Below are 15420 nucleotides of genomic sequence, written 5' to 3' on the forward strand. Positions count from 1 at the left end.
AGCCCAGTATCTCCTCCTTTTCTCTCTGCCCTTACAGCTTGGCATCTTCCTGTCCCTTTTGTCTTCCCTCCTTCCACCCTCTCTGTGGTTCAGCATCTCTTCTCTCCCTCCTTGTGGGCCAATCAGGGTAACCTGCCTCCCAGAGAGTGATTAGGTACAGTAAAAGGTGATGAGGGGCTGCTGCAAAAAGCCACATGTCAATGGCCTAGAGCAGGGCTGCCCATGCCCAGTCCTCGAGATCTACTGGCAGGCCAGGTTTTCAGGATATCCACAATGAACATGCATATGAGAGATTTGCATGGCAAGAAGGCAGTGCATGCAAATCTCTCTCATGCATATTCATTGTGGATATCCTGAAAACCTGGCCTGCCAGTAAATCTCGAGGACTGGACTTGGGCAGCCCTGGCCTAGAGAGTGGCTTCTGTTGCAAAACTAATGAAAAACATACCATGGCAATGCAGTAAACAATGAGCATGCAAACTACTGTCGCATTAAAAAAAAAGTACAGTAATCTGCAGCTTTTTGCCAAAATGTCCTCATTCCTGTTAGTATGTGAGCGATGACTGGTTCATGAACTGATAGAAAGGGGGATATTTAAAAAAAAAAAAAAAAAAAAGAAGTCCCCAGGTCTGCTTTAGCCCCTGGTGCTCTAGTAGCCCATAGACTGGACCTAATCACCACACACACAAAAAACAAAACTAAGAAAACTTTATCCCCCTGAAATGACCCCCCAGTCTCTCCAAAACATATGTGAAACTCCATCTCCAGCCACCCCAACTGTGCCTAGTGTCTAGTGGCACCCCTCTATAACCTCCTAGGCTGCAAAACCCCTCATCAGCCATAACTTTAAGAGGCAGCAGTGATGCCCATTCACTACAGCTTCTGCTCTGCTATCTTGACAAAATGGCAGAGGAAGCACCACGTGGGGTCAATCTGCCAAATAAGGGAATTTTTCCCCCCTTATTTAACAATCTCTACCCAGACTGTACTATTTATAGGCTTATTTACTCAATGTGATAGAAAACTAGAGTGTAAGAGAACTGCATTGGGCAACTGCTCTTTGTCTACTATGGGCTCCTTTTACTAAGGTGCGTTAGGGCCTTAACGCGCGGAATAGCATGTGCTAAATTGCTGCACGTGCTAGACCTTAATGCCAGCATTGAGATGGTGTTATTTTAGAAGCATACCGCGCGGTGTAGCGCGTGGTAATTTTGTGCGGGTGATAAAATCGCTAGCGCACCTTAGTAAAAGGAGCCCCATGTTACTATGAGTGAATCTATTTGCGTTGTACTACATTGTTGTATCAGCCCGTGGAGCTATCGTTCGTGATGTTAATGTTTGTTTTGATATTATGTTGAACGCAGGGATGATCCTGGAGGAATGTAGGGTCAAATTCGTCAGATAAGGCCCCAAAGCAGGATAGAAGAGCAGAACTGTAACCCATAATGAATTAAATAAATAAACAATAAATAAAGGGTAAAGAGCAATGAGGTCTTCCTTGTGCCATCTGCCACTCATAACTAGAGATGTTCAACCTCTCCCCTGTTTAAGCTGACTCCTCCGTGGAAGAGGCCACAGCTCACTTCTTATGCAAGGGGATTCTTTTAGGGAGCAGGTACATGACAATTATTTATTTTTAGATAATGACGTGCCAAATCATTTCATAGAAGGAAACCCCCAAAAATCATCATCTCATTTAGTTCCTACCATCACCCAGAAGAGCATTTTCAACTCCACCAGGCATTTTTGTTATTCCTTGGTAGGTACCTTTCAGCATATGGCTCCTTAGTGTTTTAACGTGCGTAATAGCGCATGCTAAACTGCTGCCGTGCTAGACGCTAATGCCAGCATTGAGCTGGCATTAGTTCTAGCTGCGTAGCGTGGGTTTAGCGCACACTAAAAAGCTGCGTGCGCTAAAACCGCTAATGCGGCTTCGTAAAAGGAGCCCTTAGACTTTGCTTCCCGAGATGGTACTAAAAACGTGTCTGGCTCATGGACTTTTTTGCAATATTGCATGCTATGGGCATTCAACTTAAACCTGGTGGCATTTAATTCATTTTCATTTTTTCCACTTTTCTCAGCTAAGTTAACACAAGGTGGTTCACATCAGAAAAAAAAAATGACTACAAAATCAAAAGCATCACAATTGAAAATAAACACTTCTACCCCATATTTAATCCGTTCTCCCTTCATTGTACACAATACATCAATCAAAATATATTACCTGCACAATCACAAAGGAGCCCTATTACTAAAGCTTAGTGCACACTAACAGAATTAGCATATGTTTAATGGACAAAGCCTGCAGGTATATACTGGGCTTCTTAGCACTTAATGTACGCTAATGTCTGTTAGCGCACTAAGGGCTCCTTTTACTAAGCTGTGTTAGAGCATTAACGCGTGGATTAGCCTCTTCTTCCCCCTCCTTGTCTGTTATGTGCCAAGCAACCTGAGCACTTACATTATACAATAATCATCTGGCTAAGTATGAAGCACTCTTCCTTCTTTAATTCCTCTATCTTGGAATTCTGCGAGACCTGATATTACCAAATCTATCCAAAAGCTCAAATTATATTTCCCCTCGTTAAAAGGCGTTATCTACATTTGAAAATTAGGGAAATCTCTTTACTTTAAAATTACTGAGCTTTGGAATAACTTTCATGTCCAGCTGCGTAACTTGGGCTTTTTCCAATTATTTTGAAAACATCTGAAAACTTGGCTGTTTTCAAAAAATGTAAATTTCACTGCTCTCTATATAATCTTACTACATTTTCCTTTCTTTAAACTTCTTGTAAACCATACCGAGCTCTATCTTTATAGAGAAGATGCGGTATATAAGCTTAATGTTTAGTTTAGTTTAGTTTAGAAAGACTAAAAAGGTTAGGGCTCAGCTTGGAAAAGAAACGGCTGAGGGGAGATATGATTGAAGTCTACAAAATCCTGAGTGGAGTAGAATGGGTACAAGTGGATCGATTTTTCACTCCGTCAAAAATTACAAAGATTAGGGGACACTCGATGAAGTTATAGGGAAATACTTTTAAAACCAATAGGAGGAAATATTTTTTCACTCAGAGAATAGTTAAGCTCTGGAATGCGTTGCCAGAGGTTGTGGTAAGAGCGGATAGCGTAGCTAGTCTTAAGAAAAGTTTGGACAATTTCCTGGAGGAAAAGTTCATAGGCTATTATTGAGAAAGACATGGGGGGAGCCATTGCTTGCCCTGGATCGGCAGCATGGAATATTGTTACTCCTTGGGTTTTGGCCAGGTACTAGTGACCTGGATGGCCACCGTGAGAACGGGTTACTGGGCTTGATGGACCACACTCTTCAATCTCTCCCTTAGTACAGGAAGAGTCCTGTTAGACTGGAAAACGGCTAATGTCATTCCACTTCACAAAAAAGGATGCAGGACGGAAGCTGCGAACTACAGACCAGTGAGTCTCACATCAATAGTGAGCAAACTAATGGAAACTTTAATCAAACGCCAATTGGATACGATCCTGAACGAGGAGAATCTACGAGATCCCCGTCAACATGGGTTTACAAAGGGGAGGTCCTGTCAATCCAACCTAATTAGCTTCTTTGACTGGGTGACGGGGAAGCTGGATATTGGAGAGTCCCTGGACATCATGTACTTGGATTTCAGCAAAGCATTCGATAGCGTACCTCACCGCAGGTTGTTGAGCAAGATGAGCTCTATAGGATTGGGTGACACATTGACTACATGGGTTGTGGATTGGCTTGGAGGTAGACTTCAGAGGGTGGTGGTGAATGGCACCTCCTCCAAAATGACAATGGTGATCAGTGGAGTGCCGTAGGGCTCGGTCTTAGGCCCGATCCTATTCAACATCTTCATAAGGGACGTGGCTGAGGGGATTCAATGTAAATTAACGTTATTTGCCGATGACGCCAAACTATGCAATATAGTAGGCAAGAGCACAACAGGGCCTGACAAAAACTCAATGCCCGACAGTATGATGCACGACCTTCTCCTACTGGAGCATTGGTCCAGGACCTGGCAACTAAGTTTCAATGCCAAAAAATGCAAGGTCATGCACCTTGGCAGCAAAAATCCATGCAAGACCTACACCCTTAATGGTGAGATCCTAGCGAAGACTGTAGCAGAACGAGACTTAGGGGTGATTATCAGTGAGGACATGAAGACTGCTAATCAAGTGGAGAAAGCTTCATCAAAGGCCAGACAAATCACAGATTGTATACACAGGAGTTTCGTCAGCCATAAGCCCAAATGCCATTATATAGGTCCATGGTGAGACCCCATCTGGAATACTGTGTACAATTCTGGAGGCCACATTAACACAAAGATGTGCTGAGACTTGAGTCGGTCCAGCGAATGGCCACCCAGATGGTCTCAGGACTCAGGGAACTGCCGTATAAGGAACGGCTGAATAAATTGCAGCTCTACACATTAGAGGAACGCAGGGAGAGGGGAGACATGATCGAGACTTTCAAATACCTCACATGCCGTATCGAGGTGGAGGAGGATATCTTCTTTTTCAAAGGTCCCACGACAACACGAGGGCATCCGTGGAAAATCAGGGGCAGGAAATTGCATAGCGACACCAGGAAGTACTTCTTCACCAAGAGGGTGGTGGATCGATGGAATAGTCTTCCACTACAGGTAATTGAGGCCAGCAGCATGCCTGATTTCAAGATTAAATGGGATGAACACGTGGGATCTCTTCACAGAGAGAGGTAAGGGAGGGTCATTGCTGTGGGCAGACTGGATGGGCCATGGCCCTTATCTGCCGTCACTTTCTATGTTTCTATGTTTCTATGACCATTGGTCTGACCCAGTAAAGCTATTCTTATGTTCTTATGTACACAATAACAGCACAACAGAAGCGTAATGAGCTTGGTTGCCACCTGGGGAAGAGCCCCTCCTCTAGGTGTGTCATCCCCACCTCTCCAAGCAGTAAGAACTGCATTGAGCAGTTGTGGAGCTGCAGTCTACAGGTGTGCAGCTGTCAGCTTTCCCAGTCCTCTGCCCTGGAACAGGAAATTGACATCAGATGAGGCAGGGGATCGACAGAGCCAACAGTCAAGAGTACATGTAGACTGTGGCTCTGTGGCTGCTCAATACACCTCCCTTAATGCCTGTATCTGTGGTGGACCACACCCATCGCCCTACCCGTGCAACACCACTGTTGCACAATAATCTGAATCTTTGTTTCATTATGAGATTCCTAGACATATGTAGAAGTCATCAATCCTTGCTTGGCTCACAATCTCAATTGATATAAATGGCCAAATTTTTATATTTATTTTTTACCAAAATAACCAGTAATTTGTTCAATGTCTTATTGCCATGGAAGACCAGTTCTATAGACTCAGAGACCAGACTTGTAAAGGCTTTTTCCTTACCCAATAGCCTTTGCAAAAAGCACCATCAAACTGAAGTACTTGGCTAGAACACATAGGTCTTGTACATTCATAGTGAATTAGTCACCCTAGATCAGGGATAGGCAGTTCTGGTCCTCGAGAGCCACAGGCAGGTCAGGTTTTCAGGATATCCACAATAAATATGCATGAGATAGATTTGCATCTCAAGGAGGCAGTGCATGAAAATCCATCTCATATATATTCATTGACCTAAGTACAACAGCTTCGGGACTTACACTCTAATCAAATAGCTTCCCTAGATTATTAACTACTGAACAATGAGCTATTCGCTAAAAATTTTTGTAAACTTTCTTCAATGCTTTTAATAATTTCAGTACCACAGTATCCACAATTCTTTCTATTATTATTATATCTTAGTCTTAGTCATATAATCATAATACCATAAATACCTCCCCTTATCTCGTGAAGCTCCCAATCTCTCACATCCTGCTCATTCACTGATCCCACTCATACCACACATGTCCACTATAACAGCAATTTCAATTATAACAGCACTTTATTACATAGTAACCATCATTTGATTTCAATACTGAAGAGGGGTATTAGTCCAATGTCAAAACAGTAGAGAGGCACAACAGCCTTTTTCTTCAGTTCTCCTCGAATCAATCCACTGTTCCCTCTTACTCCTCTCTTCTCCAGGAAATTGCTTATATCATTTCAACATATAGCCCATATCCCGAGGACCAGAATTGCCTAGCCCTGCCCTAGATCAATCAAAACCCAAACTTTGAGAGACAAAATATTAAACAGAAAGAAGTCCAGGAAATCAATAAAGGGCTACAAATAATGCAATGGCTTTGTTCAATCATTTGCTAAGGGTCACTTCTTTGAAACACTTACTAAAATAGTTTAAGACCCTTATTTCAAAAGCATCTCCACAGTAAATAGTGTCATTCAGATGTGTAGCTCAGATACACAGACAGACATTTTTAGAAAGCAGCTATTTATAGTTAGAGGACTGCACTAAATCCAAATGAAAGGGGTGTGCTTAGGTGAGGAGAGGGCATGGCTCAAGTAGACTACAAATCTAGACATGTCTTCCCCATTTTAAAATAGGAATATACATTTAGACCAAAAGATTTCCTCATCAGCTTTTACACCTGTCCAGAGGCACATAAATGCCAGCTTAACGAACTGGATGTAAAAGCCAACACAATGACACCTTCATATGCAGCTCTGATCCCTCACCCTTGAAATTCCTTGACATCGTTCCCCTGCAATAGGAGACATGCAGACTTATCTGGCTAATAGTTTTTCCATAGCTACGCACAAATGCAGTAGAAAAACTCATGCTCTGTTCATTTTCCCTTCTGTAAAAGGCTGTAAAAGCAAGAAATTCCTAAATCACTCTCTAGCATCTCAGGTAGCTTCTCATGAAAAAGAATTTCGATCATTGCTGCTCACAGCTGTTTCTTACAGACATTTTAGAAAACAGCTAAAAACCTATCTTTTCTCCAAATACCTGACTAGCTGACTCATTCAAATATACGATTATGTTTAATGTTTATAATCTTTTGTAAACCGCATAGAACTTTTTGGTAACGTGATCTATAAGTATAATGTTATGTTATGTTATGCATACTGAAATACGTGTGAGAGGATATATGTGCCAAGAGAGGTCTTTGTACAAGCCTGTTTTATAAAGGTATATAAGAGCCTATGCTGCCTTTATTAAACAGAGACCTTTTTGGGACATTTCACACAGGCATCCTGTTATGAAGGTACTTCCCAGGAACTACCATTTTTAAATGCTATTCACTAAGCTATAGATGTTCACTGTAACTAATCATGGAGTAATCCACAACACTGGATTTTCACGTTGGTTGGCATATACACCACTTGCACAGATAAGTGCAGATAAATAGGTTTCTTTTTTGTGTGACTGCTAAGTAGCCTAAATGCATGAACATTTACCACATATTGTCTGAGTATAGGTCTTGCCTATCTCGGGGGAGGGAGGGGAAGACATCTTATAGTGGAACTTACAAGTAAAAGGAATAATTACTAGATTGTTGGTTCAAATGAATGTGACTGTTGGGCAGACTGGATGAACCATGTGGGTTTTTATCTGCCATCATTTACTAGGTTATTACTATTTGTCTTTTTTTTTTGGTGCATATGAGGAATCTGGATTATAATGCACTATCTTGTGATACGGATGTTGGTGGTAGTGAGTAGGTCCTAAGCTGTTCTAAGGCCCATGCTCTGTTTCACTGAGGTCCTTTTTCTCCACTGAGACACCGCGTGATTTTCTTTTTGTGACTCTCCCATATTTTTTCTGTAAATAATTTTTTCTCCATCCAAATTATTGTGTGGCATGTTCCATAAGCTATTTATCTGGATAAATGACTATTCACCTAGGTAGTTTGCTCCCAGGATCCGTTCTTCAGCTGCCACTCCTCTTTTTTAGCCTAGGTGACTCATCTTGTCTACTCGATGGTTTAGTCACCATGTAAGTATGGGCTGCTAGACCTTGGTATTTTTATGTGTGTTACATCTTGGAATGACAATGTAGAGGAGTCACATTTTCCTTGTGAATCTTTAAACCTGTCAGCTGAATTGCTTTCTGTGGTTAAAAAAATGAACACGTTTCCATCAGCAGAGCTGTACAAAAATTCAACGCCAACATAACCAGGGATGCAGTGATCAAGATTAAAGGCTCTAAATTATTGGCAATCAATAGCAACCTGTTAAGGCTCATTTACTTCCACAGTGCCTCTTTTGCTGGAAGTTTATAAGAGCCGGAACTATATGTAGGAGCTACACAGTATATGAGAGGAACAGAAAATTGGTCTTAGCTCTACACCAGCAGGAGGTGCTGCAGAGCAAGATTGAACACAGGTATGCTGTGATTGCTGGCGGGTCTCAGTACTTGGTACAGGGGAGGTCTTCAGCAAAAGGGCACGGAGCAGAGTAAGTTATAAGAATCAAGTGTGTGTATCCAACTGATGCAAGAGCAGGGCTACTGCAGGTCAGCATGGAAGTCTTCACAATTCAGCTGGATGTTGGTTCACAGTATTGTAGCAGTGCTTGTCCCTGTAGTAGAGAATTACATTGTGACAGAATCCATCACCATTCCCGTCCCTGTGGATAACCGTACGAAACCATCCCATGTCATTCTTTAGTGTCTATCTCAATCTCAGTCCTTCTATACCAGCATTCTTCAATGCAAGGCTTGAGGGTCAGTGGTTGTGCCCATTCATACTCTGATTCTTATGTGAACCAAGTATAGGATAGTCAAGCCATTGTGACATCACTGATGAGATTGGCTTTTAGGCATTGGTGGAATGAGGCATTATGATATCACAATCTCAGCTCTGGATACCAGAGACTATCATTCCTTAGTGTCTATCTCAACCTCAGTCCTTCTACACCAGCATTCTTCAATGCAAGGCTTGAGGGTCAGTGGTCGTGTCTATTCATACTCTGATTTTTCCTTCTCTCCTTAAAGAATGACATGGGGATGGTTTCCTGTGGTTATCCATGGGAACAGTGATGAATTCTGTCACTGTGTCATTCTCTACTCTGTAGGTCAAGACTAAGATACATTAGCAGAGCTGTGTGAGACTTTATGTTGCAGCAGCAAAAAACAGCAAAGGTCAGGAATCTAACCTGAAAAGAAAACACTCACCCATCCTTAGCAAAAACCCTTTACTGAATGGGGCTCTGTGTTACTGCCTGCCCAGATGCTTTATATACTTTCCGAGGCTCTCTTTCTTTCCTACCAACATGACGTTTTGGGCTCAAACCTGATGTCAATCAGATTTTCAGTAATCACTTCCCTTTAGTTTAGAAGGACAGTCATGGAGGCAGAAACATATCCAACAACCTGTGTCCAACTGAAGTATAACTCACAATGAGGACTGGCCAACTCACCAGTAACATCACCAAGTCTTAAACCCCTCAAACCCACAAAAGCACCACTAGCAACTGGATACGAATATTGATAGTTTCAAACTTAACTGACTGTTTCAAACTTAACTGACTGACAGAAGGTTATTTAACTATATTCCTTCTTGTACAAGTATCTTTAGCAAAGCTATAGGATTTCTTTTTATCCATGAACTAAAGATGCTTATCACAGTGATTCTAATTGCTTGAGTTTATTTTTTATTAACTTTTCTAACACTACGAACATTTGAAAAGCATGCATGTTGCTTTCCTGCCTGACAAACTCTGAGGTTGTTAACTTCCCAATATTTATAGGCTTTGATGAGATTTTGAAAAAATAAATAGTCCCTATTGGAAAATAATTTATTCCTTGTTACAAGAGAGTGCATTCCTCATCTGGCCTGGATTAATGACTGTCCAGAGCATAAAAATAGGTCTTTTTTTAAACTAAAGTCTGCGGGGGTGACATTTCTAAAGGAGACCAGTTAGATTAGAACGAAAGTCTGGAGGCTCGGATGCTTTTGCTTGTGATTTTGCAGACCTACTTCAGCTGCGCTGCTAAGGACAGCAATAACTGTTCTTTTTCTCTATGGCAATGCATCTCCTTTTGGTGAATTGGGAGAAAACAGGCCTGTTTTCACCAGCCTCCTTTTCACCCTAGTTTCCTTTCCTTGAATAAATGCAGAATTTGATTCAGCTGCTACAAAAACAAATGACTTTTTCCCTAAATGGGGGGAGAGTGTGGCACAATGGTTAAAGCTACAGCCCTAGCACACTAAGGTTCAAACCCATGTTGCTGCTTGTGACCCTGGGCAAGTCACCCAATCCCCCCATTGCCCAAGAAACATGGGATAGATTGTGAGCCTACCAGGACAGACAGGGAAAATGCTTGAGTACCTGAATAAATTAATGTAAACTGTTCTGAGCTCCCCTGGGAGAGCAGTATAGAAAATTGAATGAATAAATAAATAATGTGAAAAGTTTCTATCTCTGGTAACCAGAGCTTGCATTGTGATGTCCTAATGCCTCATTCCACCAATGCCTGAGAGCCGACCTCAACAGTGATGTCACAATAGCTTGATTGTCCTATACTTGGCTCACTTTTACTACATAATGATTTCTAGAGTCCAGTGGTTAAAGCTACAGCCTCAGCACCCTGAGGTTGTGGGTTCAAACCCACACTGCTCCTTCTGACCCCGGGCAAGTCACCCAAACCCCCCAATTGCCCCGGATACATGAGATAGATTGTGATCCCACAAGAAAAGACAGGGAAAATGCTTGAGTACCTAAATAAATTCATGTAAACCATTGGGAGAACTGAATAAATAAGTAAACATAGAGCTCTATTTATTAAGCAGCCTGGAGCGCTAAATGCTCTGACACTCATAAGAATTCTATGAGCGTTGGAGAATTTAGCGCTCTGGGCCACAGTAGAAACCTCTACATTGGCTTGGTAAAACCCAGTAATAATGAGGCAAAAGATGTGAATTTATTGTCATAAATCTTCTACGGCCCAATTAGTAAATAGACACTCAGAAATAAAGGTTGCCAAGCCAAAAGGATATTGCACCTACAGTTCTTTTTCCAAACACCATTGGCCGATAGTCAAACCTGGTAGCAATCGATTGTTAAAGGCCAGCCGTGGCATTTAACAAAGTAGTGTATTCAGCACTACAGAATGACACGTTGGCTGTTACCCATGGGTAACCCGCCAAAACGGGAAGTGCTCACTGCAGGTACGGGGGACAAGGCCATCCACCGCCCCGTGGAGCGGTGAATGGCCTTGTCCCCGCAGTTAAGGGAGGGAACGCGCATGGTCACTGATCGCGCGCAGCCCCCCTCCCTCCTTCCTACCTACCCGAATCTATCTATCTATCTCCCTCCCTCCCCCTTACCTTCGCGGCGCGTTTTAAGTTAGAGTAACTTGTTGAAAGCCGCTGGAGCCTACATGCAGTCGCGTGCGTCTGTGGGCGGAAGCTTCTCCTCTGTTGCAACTTCCGGTTTCAGCACCCCCTTGTATATTTGGAGAACGCATGCTGCCAGGGATTTTATATATAATAATATTTAGCCACTATACATTTACAGTACCCAAGCAGTTTAATTTAGAACAGTTTTTGTAACTAGATGGACACTTATCCAACACATATCTCTAGGGCTGGATAAGATTCTATAAATGGGGCTTAAAAATTGGCACCGAAAAAATAGCACTTAGCGCTATTCTATAAATTACATTATATTACATTAGTGATTTTTATTCCGCCTTAATCTTGCAGTTCTAGGCAGATTACAAAAGAGGTATTCTGGACATAGCCAGGAGATTTACAGGATTAGGAACTATTAACAGGCTCAGGGATAATTAAGGTACGGCATTAGTTAGTCTTGACAAATTTTTTGAATAGCGGTGTTTTTATATCTTTTTGGAATATTTTATAATCAGGTGTTGTTATAGGTTGGTTGGAGAGGTGATGATCAAGTTTCGCTGCCTGAGTTGCTAGTAGGCCATTTGTAGACTAGCACGTGGTACCAGGAACTATACCTAACTTTAGGCGTGGCTATGTACAGCCACTGAAATGTGGTGTAAATCCTCATACATAAATTAGGTGCAGATCCCCCATATTCTACAACAGCACGTGTAAATTGCAGAAATGTCCTTGATCCACCCATGATCCTCCCATGGCCATGCCCCCCTTTGGGAACCACACATAAAATTTTTGCGTGGATCCCGCACCTAAATTAATGCATGTAAATTTTAATTAATTCCAATTAGCACCAATAATTGCTTGATAATACATGGCTGTGTTTCGGCTGGTCAGCCATCGCAGGAGTCAAGTGGGCCTTCTACTCAGTGCACAGCATAAAAACTGGTTTTATATACAGTGTAGAATGTACCAAATAGTTATCAAGCAGATAACCCCAGTCAAACAGCTTGTTTATCATTTTGGTACATTGTACACTATGGGGCTGATTCTGTAAACACCTGCCGTGTGTCAGTCACTGACAGGCGCTGCTTCCAGAATCATAGTTTGACGGGACCCTAGATGCTAAAAATGTAGACCAGGGTTTCATGGCCTATATTTCCAGCGCCTAGGGTCAGAATTGCAGCCAGTGGCGCATAGTGACATCAAAGTCCAGCGCCGCCCCCTAACCACACCCACTTCCGGGCTTCAGCGTCACTATGCACCACTAGCCACCAGGGGCCTAGGCACTGGTTCTGGAGGCTGCGCAGTGGCACCTTTTTTTTGTAATTATTTTTTAATTGGTTTTAAACAATCCGGTCAATTTCCACGTCATTTAGCTCCAACTAAAACAATTAAATTAGGCATCGATAGAACGCCTACAGCTATCTAACTTTTGGCATCCTTACGAAAATCCAGGCCTATATACACAAACATTTTTTATGCCGTGCACCAAGTAGAAGGTCACTTGACTCCCGACGAAGGCTAACCAGCCAAAACATGGCCGTGTCAAGAGACCTTCTTGAATACCTTCTATATTCTACTGAGAATAAAGATTACATGACAGTCCTGGTTTTATATGTGTCCCACTTTCCTGCTGAAATTTTGGCACAAGAAAAAATTGGTATGGAGCACTATTCTATGAACAGCCATTTATAGGATAGCGCTTGGAGCCCATCTCTGCCTAAGAGTTGGGTGCCAGGTATTCTATAATCTTAGCGCTCTAACATTTAGGTGCTAAGGACATAGAACTGGGAGCTAAAGGGCATGTGTGAATTTAATGAATGCTTGCATTTTCATGGGTAAGTGCACACTTACAGACATAAATGCTAGCAGGGTGCCTCAACGCTATTCTGTAAGTGTGCTCTAAGTGGCATAGAACATAAATGCAAGAGTCGCACACATGGGCAGAACATGGGGTGAGGCTCCCACTTATGCTCGTAAATTTTTGTAAAACTGCAAATTATGCACATCCTTGCGATTGTGATTACACCAACTCTATGACTGGTGTATCTGTGGGTGCATAAAAGTAAGGTTTGCAGGATACTAGGTGCCCTGTTATACAGTTGCCCCCAAAGAGTCACAGAAAATTTATGGATAGGGGATTTATATATTTAGTGGTGACCACTGAACATATAAATCCCTGTAAATACTGACTCACATTTGACCATGAAGCTCAATCCAACTGAAAACTGGATCTAAACGTCTTTGAACTGAAACATTTCTAATGACTGGACACATCTCAATTAAATCAGATTCTGAGGATCTCTGGGTTATGATCCACAGTTACATAAAAACATGTACAGGCATATACAACTTGCCAATTTTGCATAAGCCCAATAACAGGATAATAGGATAAATATTTGATACATCATCAAGCAAAAACAAAATGCAAAATTACAGGCGCCACTGCCTCTAAAATATAGGGTTGTCTCTTGCTTCCTGCTCTCTACACGGCGTTGGGTGTTTTTTTTTTTTTTTTGCTTTACTTGAGAAGAGAGTTTCAAAGTGCTTTTGAGTTCTTGCAGCAGAGGTTAACTCCATCACACATCTGATTCAGATTAATATAACAAGTTGCTGATTTAAGCACTGGGAAGCCTACAGCTCTGAGGGACAAAAACAACTCTTTCTTATTGTTTTACATATTTACAATGTTATTTTTACCTTTTTTTTTTTCTTCTTTTGTTTAAGAGGTCCTCTGAAATCCTTTAAATCTTCGGATTTGAAAAGTGTTCTTACTGTTTGTGATTTATGATCTCTCTCTCACACTTGTTCCTATTTTTCCAAACAAGACAATTGAAGAGGAAAAATAAAGTACAATTTCTGAAAGGAAAGAAAAATGTTTGTTGGAAAAAAAAAAAGTAGCAGTTGTTTGTGGCTGCTCTGTGCCGGCCAGTCCCCCAGCCGCTCAGAGAGAGAGGGAGAAAGCCTTTCTCTGCAGAACAGAGCCCTGGGTTCTGGTATCCATCTACGATGGGGTCTGGATGCTTCTCCTGTGGGAGCTTCCCCTCCTGCTGGCTCTATGAAGCAGCCCAACTACCTGAATCCACAATCTGTCCTATTCCATGAGGTGTTGCACACATTAGAAAGTCTTAGTCTTCAAGGACTCGGCAGCAGCCTTGCTCCTTCCCTTCCCTAGCCTCTCCTCTCCTCCTACCTTCGCTGGCTTTTGCTTTTCTCCTCCCACTTTCCAAATATTTGTGACTGTGCAGAGGTTCCCAAATTTCTAAGCCAGATGGTCCTGCTGTGCTGCTCCAAGCTATGACCTCATAGAGCAGAAAGCAAGGAAGAGGCACATACTATGGGGGGGAGAGAGAACACATGGATCAGAAGCATATCTTTCTAACATCCCTGACTAGAAGCTGGCTACATGGGAACTGTCTAATTACAGGATGGGAGTGATCGCTTATATTATTTGTATTTTTACATGAAACGGTATAACATATGAATTTAATAATGCTATAAAAATATTAATTAGCAATAGTAGATGTAATCTGGGCAGGATTAACGAATAGGCCAAGTAGGACGTGCCTAGGGCCCGAAATGGTCAGGGGGGCCCGATGAAGGAGGGTTTTTTTTTTCAAATGGCGATGCCCCCCCCCCCCAGCATCGATCGGCAATGCAGATCCCCCCAATCGGCAACGCAGGCCCCTCCCCATCGATGGACCGATCAGCAACTGACCCCCCTCCCCCATCGACGGAAAGTAAGATGAGCAAGGAATGCGGGTAAGAAAGGCAAAACACCAACTGTAATTTTCCAAGCAGTGCTGCTTGTCCAAAGCTTCTCTCCGACGCAGCTTCCTGTTTCCACCGGGGTGCGTCAGAATGGGGAAGGGGGCCCAGTGTACTTGTGTGCCTAGGGGCCCTTGAAGAATTAATTTTGCCCTAGATGTAATATCTGCAAACAGTGGAGGCGAGGTGATGGTTCCTTCCTACAGAAGGAAAACCCTACCTAGACAGCATTCATTTATCAAAGGGCTTAATGGGCATTGTGTCTTTTGATTCATTCTTTTATAACATCTTTAAAAAGTTCCAAAACTAAAAATGCTCAAATTATAGCAAACATTTTGAAAACAGATACAACTTCAATTATTTGTGAAAATGAACAGAAAAAATGATCTAAGTTATGATGAACACACAACGCACTTATAT

The 15420-nt window shown here is 42.2% G+C and overlaps 1 protein-coding gene across 6 annotated transcripts in view; it reads right to left on the minus strand.

Annotated features, from left to right (window-relative positions):
- Positions 1-14424, minus strand: part of LOXL3 (lysyl oxidase like 3) — a 117109-nt gene extending 102685 nt beyond the window's left edge. For 5 of the 6 annotated variants that reach the window (XM_033955295.1, XM_033955286.1, XM_033955279.1 and 2 more), the window contains exon 1: positions 13933-14424. The gene's annotated coding sequence lies outside the window, so the exon portion shown is untranslated. Of the gene's footprint in view, positions 1-7779; positions 7801-13932 lie in introns of those variants that run through there. The other variant, XM_033955263.1, reaches the window with a different exon arrangement.
- Positions 14425-15420: the final 996 nt, after the last annotated feature.

The sequence above is a fragment of the Geotrypetes seraphini genome, chromosome 1 (genome assembly GCF_902459505.1).
Source record: "Geotrypetes seraphini chromosome 1, aGeoSer1.1, whole genome shotgun sequence".
Lineage (NCBI taxonomy): Eukaryota > Metazoa > Chordata > Amphibia > Gymnophiona > Dermophiidae > Geotrypetes > Geotrypetes seraphini.